Here is a 10,028-nt window from a genome sequence, read left to right as displayed (position 1 = left end):
CATGCCCACTAGGGACGATGTTCTGCCCCATTTGAGGACATTTTTAATCAAGCCATGGCTATAGATCGGGAGGAAAAGACAGAGAGATAGAGAGAGAGAAGTGAGAGGTGGAGGGGTGGAGAAGCAGATGGCCGCTTTCTCCTGTGTGCCCTTGACCAGGAATCGAACCAGACATCCACACGCCGGCAGATTGTCTACCATTGAACCAACGTGGCCAGGGCCTCCATACCATTCTTTATAATCTGGTTTGTCTGTTTCTCTTTATATCAGGGTAACAACCATAACTCACATCTCTGACTTCTATCCTGCACGATAACAAAGAGTTTCCTAATCCAGACCTGTTTGACCCCGGACACTTCTTAGATGAAAAGGCAACTTTAAGAGGAGTGACTACTTCATGCCTTTTCAGCAGGTAAGCAAGTTTCATTTCTATTTGCACATCAGAGGCACAAAGAGATGAGCAGTGCTTTGCATGGATGCTACCCTGGCTGGACAAATTGTCATTTGCATGAGGACAGAGGCCACCACTCCAAAGTCCAGTTATTTCTCATTGAATTGGAGGCTGCTCAATGAGTTCCTCCCATAATTAACCACTGACATTGCCAAAAGCTCCTCTACAGACAGTTTCATTCAGTACACTTCACTCTGGACAACCGTATGCAGCAGACTCGTGCTCAGATCCAAGGATAAAGTGTGAATAAGGAAACAGATCCACCTGACCAGGCAGTGGCGCAATGGATAGAGCATCGGACTGGGATGCAGAGGACACAGGTTCGAGACCCCAAGGTCTCCAGCTTGAGCACGGGTTCATCTGGTTTAAGCAAAGCTCACCAACTTGGACCAAAGGCCCCTGGCTTAAACAAGGGGTCACTCGCACTCGGTCTGCTGAAGGCCCGTAGTCAACGCATATATGAGAAGCACCAACAATGAACAACCTAAGGTGTCGCAACAAAAAACTGATGATTGAGGCTTCTCATCTCTCTCCCTTCTGTCTGTCTGTCCCTAGCTATCCCTCTCTCTACTGACTCTCCCTCTGTCTCTGTAAATAAATAAATAAAAACTCTTAAAAAAAAAAAGAAAAGAAACAGATGCCCTCTCTGAAAGAGAGGACGGCAAATTAACATGCCGCGGGCCAGCCGCAACGAGTATATTCAGGTCCCCAGTGGGAACGGTGCGGAATTAAGAAAATAGACTTAAAGAATTAAAGAAGTGACGTCACGGAAATGGCGCCGTGAGAAGCGCGTCCGACAGCTCTCCCCTAAATCACAACAAATTTATCAACTAGAAACAGAAAAATTTATCCTCGGAGCATTCCGGAGTTCCACACAAACTGAAAGCAAAAGGACTGTTATCACTTGAATCTGAGAGACGAGGGTGTGGAGGAAGCTACCGCAGCGACGCACATTCAAGCCGCCAGGGAGTGCACCCGCGGTGAGTCAGCCCATATACTTGGGAACCGCAAGCCGCCGCTCGCGGTCCGCTCAGCCCCGCGAGCTTGCCGTGAACCCCCGCGAACCGCCACCCGCGAGCTGCCGCGAGCACCCGCGGAACCGCCACCGCGAGCGGCCGCCACGGGCCGCCGCGCGCGCCGCGTCCGGCTTGAGCACTGCTGACGTTCCCAGCGGCCCGCACACTGCGAGTGGGGGTCGCCAGCCACCGGTGCCCTGAACGCCCCATTCGCGCGCGTGCCTTGGGCATTCCACGCGCCCAGGACGCCCTACTGGCCCGCACACCCAGGGGGCTCCATTATCCTGCGCCTGGTGCGGTCCAGCCGCCAGCGGCGGGGCGAACTGGAGAGGCTTGGGAGATTCTCTCCATGAGCGGGGCACCTCACCCAGCCAGTTCAAGCTAACAATCAAGCGTTGGGGGAGGGGTGTGCGCAGGCAGCCTAAATACCTCGGAAACACAGCTGCGACCCAATCACTGAAATTAGCTTAACCATAAATCTGCGCACCCTCGGTTCTAATTGATAAGATCTCTCTCAGTTCAGCGATCCAAGACAAGAGGCGTGATATTTTTTAGTGCCTCTCGCTAAAGGGGCGGGGCAACTTCTGATTGATAGAGCCTCCATATTCAGGGATAAACGCTAACAAGAAGGACTTGGCAGATAATAAGGTCTATACTACACTAGTCGTAAGCAGAGACTAGTGCCCTCTTCTTCCCTGCAAAACAGGCTACAAAGTGTGGAAAGCCTGGGTTGAGAGGTCAACTAAATGATAGGCGCTGAACAGTCACCTTGACAACAATTGACTCCCACCCCAGCCTGATCTACACTGGAGGCCCTGACTCTCAGAGCCTTCCCAAAGCCTTGCACTGGTTTGGGGTATAGAGTGGAAATTTCCCAGCTCTTTGAGCCTCCTTACTCCCAGGCAGAAGCAGTTGCAGCCTTATAGCTGGATCACCAGGCTGCCTAATTCAGAAAGTGGGGGGGACTAGGAGAGAGGAATCCAGGAAAGCAAACTCTCTCATCGTTGGACCCTGCAAACGCCAACAAGCCTTTACTTCCAGCAAGACTAAAGCCAATTATATGACATTGCCATAGAATCCATCAACTGCAAATCCCTACCTAAGAGTGACACAGGGCAGAGCCTGGGGTACAGAGTCACCGACTAGGAAGAGGGAGAGAAAAGAAAAAAGGAAGGAGTAAACCTCTCAAAATCCAGAAAAACCCACAGACTTTACAACTTGATCCACTAATTTTTTTTGTTGTTGTTGTTGTTGTTGTTGCTTGTTTCTTCTATCTTTTTGCCTTTATTTCCTCCACCTCGGTCCTTCTATTCTCTGCCCATCTTATGCTTCCCCTTTCTTGAACTACACTACCCATGAGTGTTGCATTTTATTTTTCTTCTTCATCTCACCCTCCTTAAGATAATACTCCAAAACACTTAACTCTCACTCTCTCCTCTTTTGTTTTTTTTTTTGTCTTGCTTTATTTTGTTTTTTTCTCCTATTTTATTTCTTCCTTCATTTTTCTCTTTTCTCTATTTTTTCCTTCTATTCGTTTTTTCTTTTCTCATTTTACTTTCCTCCATATAATCCTCAATCACGAACAAATTAGTTAATTTGGGACTCAAGGCTTTTTTTTTTGGTTTTATTTCTCTTTTTTGCTTTTGTTTTTATTTTTTTCTCTCTTGTTTGTTTATTTTTTGTGGCATTTTGGGTCCTCCCAACCCCAAGGTCTCCATTGTATTTAGTCTTCGCTCCACTTAATACAACAGATTTTTACTTATTATTTTTATTTTTCTTCTTTATTATTCTTTTTTGGTCCTTTTTTCTGATTCCCTCTTATCCCTCTCATTATATCTCTTAGTTGACCATCACTTACAAGCAAATCATCTTATGCTTGTCTAAGATTTTCTTCCTTTTTTTTTTTTTTTTTTTTTTTTTTTTTGCATTTAGTAGGTCCCTACTCCCTTTTTTTGCCCCTTGAACTCTTCACCCCAAATCAGGCCCTCCATTATAGGCACGATATTTCCCTGAGGAGGGAGAGGAGGGAAAGAGAAGAGAGAAAAAAGGGGGAAATAATAAAATTATTACTGTTTTTTTTTTGTGTGGTGGTGTTTTACCCTTTTTTTTTTTCTTTTTTACTCTTTATTAATTCTAATTAGTGCTATCAATAAGACCACCCTCAGATGCCGATAAGAAAGAGGAAATCGAATATTATGGATACAAAAGAAAGAGAGGTAACACAAATAGATGTGGAAAAATCTATGGAGAAAAGACTTAACATATTGGAAGCCTTGGAGCTAAATGACAGAGAATTTAAACTAGAAATCTTAAAATACTCAGAGATATACAAGAAAACACAGAAAGGCAATATAGGGAGATCAGAAAACAACTCAATGAACACAAAGAATATATTACCAAGGAAATTGAAACTATAAAAACAAATCAAACAGAAATGAAAAACTCAATTCACGAGCTGAAAAACGAGGTAACAAGCTTAGCTAACAGAACAGCCCAGATTGAAGATAGGATTAGTGAAATAGAAGACAAACAACTTGAGGCACAACAGAGAGAAGAAGAAAGAGACTCAAAAATAATAAAAAACGAGAAAGCCCTACAGGAATTGTCTGACTCCATCAGAAAGAATAACATAAGAATAATAGGTATATCAGAGGGAGAAGAGAAAGAAAATGGAATGGAGAATATACTCAAACAAATAATAGACGAGAACTTCCCAAGCCTGTGGAAGGAACTAAAGCCTCAAATTCAAGAAGCAAACAGAACACCAAGTTTTCTTAACCCCAACAAACCCACTCCAAGGCACATCATAATAAAGATGACACAAAACAATGACAAAGAAAAAATTCTCAAGGCAGCCAGGGAAAAGAAGAGTACAACATATAAAGGAAGGCCTATTAGATTATCATCAGATTTCTCAGCAGAAACTCTACAAGCTAGAAGAGAGTGGACCCCAATATTTAAAGCCCGAAAGAAAGGAACTTTCAGCCAAGAATACTATACCCATCAAAGCTATCCTTCAAGTATGAAGGAGATATAAAAACATTCACAAATACAGAAAAGATGAGAGAATTTATCAACAGAAAGCCCCCACTCCAGGAAATACTAAGGGGGGTTTCCCAACCAGATTCAAAGAACAAAAGAAAACAACACCACAAGTAACAGCTCCACCAAGAACACAATAAAACCAAACTTAAACTGTGACAACAAAGGAAAAAAAGGGGGGAGAGGATGGAGATTAACAGTAGCAAAGGATGATGAAGTGCAGAAATACTTATAAGATAGGGTACTACAATGAATATGGTAGGTACCCTTTTCATTACTTAATGGTAACCACCCTTAAAAAAACCACCACAAAAACACTTGACTTAAAAAAGGTAGCAACAGAGGAAAGAAGTATGGAACACAAACAAACAAAAACAAATGATAGAAAAACAAAAGAGAAGAATCAAACTAGATACAAAACTAACAGAAAGCAATTTATAAAATGACAGTAGGGAACCACAAGTGTCAATAATTACACTAAATGTAAATGGATTAAACTTACCAATAAAAAGACACAGAGTAGCAGAATGGATTAAAAAAGAAAATCCAACTATATGCTGCCTACAAGAAACATCTAAGCAACAAGGATAAAAACAAATTCAAAGTGAAAGGCTGGAAAACAATACTCCAAGCAAACAACACCCAAAAAAAAGCAGGTGTAGCAATACTCATATCTAATAATGCTGACTACAAGACAGAAAAAGTACTCAGAGACAAAAAGGGTCATTTCATAATGATTAAGGGGAAGTTGAATCAAGAAGACATAACAATCCTTAATATATATGCACCAAACCAAGGAGCACCAAAATATATAAGACAGCTACTTATTGACCTTAAAACAAAAACTAACAAAAATACAATCATACTTGGAGACCTCAATACACCGCTGACGGCTCTAGATCGGTCATCCAAACAGAGAATCAATAAAGATATAGTGGCCTTAAACGAAATACTAGAACACCTGGATATGATAGACATCTACAGGACACTTCATCCCAAAGCGACAGAGTATACATTTTTCTCTAGTGTACATGGAACATTCTCAAGAATTGACCATATGTTGGGCCAAAAAGACAATATCAGCAAATTTAGAAAAATTGAAATTGTACCAAGCATATTTTCTGATCATAAAGCATTGAGACTAGAATTCAACTGCAAAAAAGAGGGGGAAAAACCCACAAAAATGTGGAAACTAAACAACATACTTCTAAAAAATGAATGGGTCAAAGAAGAAATAAGCGCAGAAATCAAAAGATATATACAGACAAATGAAAATGAAAATACGACATATCAGAATCTCTGGGATGCAGCAAAAGCAGTAATAAGAGGAAAGTTCATATCGCTTCAGGCCTATATGAACAAACAAGAGAGAGCCGAAGTAAACCACTTAACTTCACACCTTAAGGAACTAGAAAAAGAAGAACAAAGACAACCCAAAACCAGCCGAAGAAAGGAGATAATAAAAATCAGAGCAGAAATAAATGAAATAGAGAACAGAAAAACTATAGAAAAAATCAATAAAACAAGGAGCTGGTTCTTTGAAAAGATCAACAAAATTGACAAACCCTTGGCAAGACTCACCAAGGAAAAAAGACACAGGACTCAAATAAATAAAATCCAAAATGAAAGAGGAGAGATCACCACAGACATCATAGAAATACAAAGAATTATTGTAGAATACTATGAAAAATTATATGCCACCAAATACAACAACCTAGAAGAAATGGATAAATTCCTAGAACAATACAACCTTCCTAGACTGAGTCATGAAGAAGCAGAAAGCCTAAACAGACCAATCAGCAGGGAGGAAATAGAAAAAACTATTAAAAATCTCCCCAAAAATAAAAGTCCAGGCCCAGACGGTTATACTAGTGAATTCTATCAAACATTCAAAGAAGACTTGGTTCCTATTCTACTCAAAGTCTTCCAAAAAATTGAAGAAGAAGCAATACTTCCAAACACATTTTATGAGGCCAACATAACCCTCATACCAAAACCTGGCAAGGATGGCACAAAGAAAGAAAACTACAGACCAATATCTCTAATGAATACAGATGCTAAAATACTAAACAAAATACTGGCAAACCGAATACAACAACATATTAAAAAAAAATACATCATGATCAAGTGGGATTCATCCCAGAATCTCAAGGATGGTTCAACATACGCAAAACGGTTAACGTAATACACCATATCAACAAAACAAAGAACAAAAACCACATGATCTTATCAATAGATGCAGAAAAGGCTTTTGATAAAATACAACACAATTTTATGTTTAAGACTCTCAACAAAATGGGTATAGAAGGAAAATATCTCAACATGATAAAGGCCATATATGATAAACCATCAGCCAACATCCTATTAAACGGCATAAAACTGAGGACTTTCTACCTTAAATCAGGAACAAGACAGGGTTGTCCACTCTCTCCACTCTTATTCAACGTGGTGCTAGAAGTTCTGGCCAGAGCAATCAGACAAGACAAAGAAATAAAAGGCATCCATATCGGAAAAGAAGAAGTAAAAGCTATCACTTTTTGCTGATGATATGATCCTATACATCGAAAACCCCGAAGGACTCCACAAAAAGATTATTAGAAACAATAAACCAATACAGTAAGGTCGCAGGATACAAAAGTAAACATACAAAAGTCCATAGCCTTTCTATATGCCAACAATGAAATATTAGAAAACGAAGCTCAAAAAAATAATCCCCTTCACGATTGCAACAAAAAAAATAAAATACCTAGGAATAAACATAACACAGAACGTAAAGGACCTATATAATGAAAATTACAAGCATTGTTAAGTGAAATCGAAAAAAGATACAATGAGATGGAAAAATATTCCTTGTTCTTGGATAGGAAAGATTAAATATAATCAAAATGGCCATATTACCCAAAGCAATATACAAATTTAATGCAATTCCATCAAAATCCTATGTGATTTTTAAAGAAATGGAACAAAAAACCTCATCAGATTTATATGGAACTATAAAATACCCCGAATAGCCAAAACAATCCTAAGGAAAAAGAATGAAGCTGGGGGCATTACAATACCTGACTTTAAACTATATTATAGGGCCACGATAATCAAAACAGCATGGTATTGGCAAAAAAATAGACACTCAGACCAATGGAACAGAATAGAAAGCCCAGAAATAAAACCACATATATATGGTCAAATAATCTTTGATAAAGGGGCCAACAACACACAATGGAGAAAAGAAAGCCTCTTCAACAAATGGTGTTGGGAAAACTGGAAAGCCACATGCAAAAGAATGAAACTCGACTACAGCCTGTCCCCGTGTACTAAAATTAATTCAAAATGGATCAAAGACCTAAATATAAGACCTGAAACAATAAAGTACATAGAAGAAGACATAGGTACTAAAATTATGGACCTGGGTTTTAAAGAACATTTTATGAACTTGACTCCAATGGCAAGAGAAGTGAAGGCAAAGATAAATGAATGGGACTACATCAGAATTAAAAGTTTTTGCTCAGCAAGGGAAACTGATATCAAAATAAACAGACAGCCAACTATATGGGAACTGATATTTTCAAACGACAGCTCAGATAAGGGCCTAATATCCAAAATTTACAAAGAACTCATAAAACTCAACAACAAACAAACAAGCAATCCAATAAAAAAATGGGAAGAGGACATGAACAGACACTTCTCCCAGGAAGAGATACAAATGGCCAACAGATATATGAAAAGATGCTCAGCTTCATTAGTTATTAGAGAAATGCAAATCAAAACTACAATGAGATACCACCTCACCCCTGTTAGATTAGCTATTATCAACAAGACGGGTAATAGCAAATGTTGGAGAGGCTGTGGAGAAAAAGGAACCCTCATTCACTGTTGGTGGGACTGTAAAGTAGTACAACCATTATGGAGGAAAGTATGGTGGTTCCTCAAAAAACTGCAAATAGAACTACCTTATGACCCAGCAATCCCTCTACTGGGTATATACCCCAAAACCTCAGAAACATTGATACGTGAAGACACATGTAGCCCCATGTTCATTGCAGCACTGTTCACAGTGGCCAAGACATGGAAACAACCAAAAAGCCCTTCAATAGAAGACTGGATAAAGAAGATGTGGCACATATACACTATGGAATACTACTCAGCCATAAGAAATGATGACATCAGATCATTTACAGCAAAATGGTGGGATCTTGATAACATTATAAGGAGTGAAATAAGCAAATCAGAAAAAACAAGAACTACATGATTCCATACATTGGTGGAACATAAAAATGAGACTAAGAGACATGGACAAGAGTGTGGTGGTTACCAAGGGTGGGGGGGGAGGGAGGACATGGGAGGGAGGGAGGGAGAGTTAGGGGGAGGGGGAGGGGCACAGAGAACTAGATAGAGGGTGTCGGAGGACAATCTGACTTTGGGCGAGGGGTTTGCAACATAATTTGATGACAAAATAACCTAGACATGTTTTCTTTGAATATATGTACCCTGATTTATTAATGTCATCCCATTACCATTAATAAAAATTTATAAAAAAAAAAAAAAAAAAAAAAAAAAAAAAAAAAAAGAATTAAAGAATATAAAAGATGGGTTTGGGAGGGCTTTGCAATTACTGCTAGCAGAAAATACCGTCCTAGCAGAGAAAAACGTGGCCGCCCCAGAAACCGCATCCTCCTTTATTATAGGGCAAAATGGGCCGTTAGGAAACCAACGACTTTTCTGATTACAGTTTCCAAGGCAACTCAAGAATTACACTAAGTGCAAAAATCTCCCACCAATACTTAACATGCACAAAGAAGCCAGTCTTTCCTTCAGGGAACGCGGGGTGGGGGGATGGGGGGTAGGACGAACATCACAGCTAACATGGAGGTGTGGGGAAGGGCTTGGCTTTTTGCAAGCGACGTGGGGGGTTGGGCAGCAGCCAGTTTCTCACACCTCGGTCCCCCAGAAATAACTCTAAAAACCCTATTGTTGTTTTGGTCCCCAACATTAACAGGCAATGAGACCCCAAAGAGACAAATGGCCTTTGAGGGGCTGTTGTGGCAGCCCAAACAGAAGCTTCTGACTCCTTTATCTTTGTATTGTTTTGTTTTAGAGAGACAGAGAGAGAAAGGGGGAGAAAGAGAGAGAGAGAAGCATTCATTTGCTGTTCCACTTAGTGTTTATTTATTGATCACTTTCCGTATGTGCCCTGGCTGGGGATCGAACCTGCAACCTTTGTACTTCAGATGACGCTCTAACACAGGGGTAGGCAACCTTTTTATACCTACCACCAACTTTTGTATCTCTGTTAGTAGTAACATTTTCTAATAGCTCTCTGGGTCCACCATAATGGTGATTTATAAAGTAGGAAAGTAACTTTACTTTATAAAATTTATAAATCAGAGTTACAACAAGTTAAAGCATATAATAATAATTACTTACCAAGTACTTTATGTTGGATTTTTGCTAAGTTTGGCAGAATAAATCTTTATAAAACAACTTACTATAGTTAAATCTATCTTTTTTTTTATACTTTGGTT

This window comes from Saccopteryx bilineata, chromosome 7 (genome assembly GCF_036850765.1).
Source record: "Saccopteryx bilineata isolate mSacBil1 chromosome 7, mSacBil1_pri_phased_curated, whole genome shotgun sequence".
NCBI lineage: Eukaryota > Metazoa > Chordata > Mammalia > Chiroptera > Emballonuridae > Saccopteryx > Saccopteryx bilineata.
The sequence above is the reverse complement of the archived record's forward strand: the minus strand, read 5'-3'. Positions refer to the sequence as shown.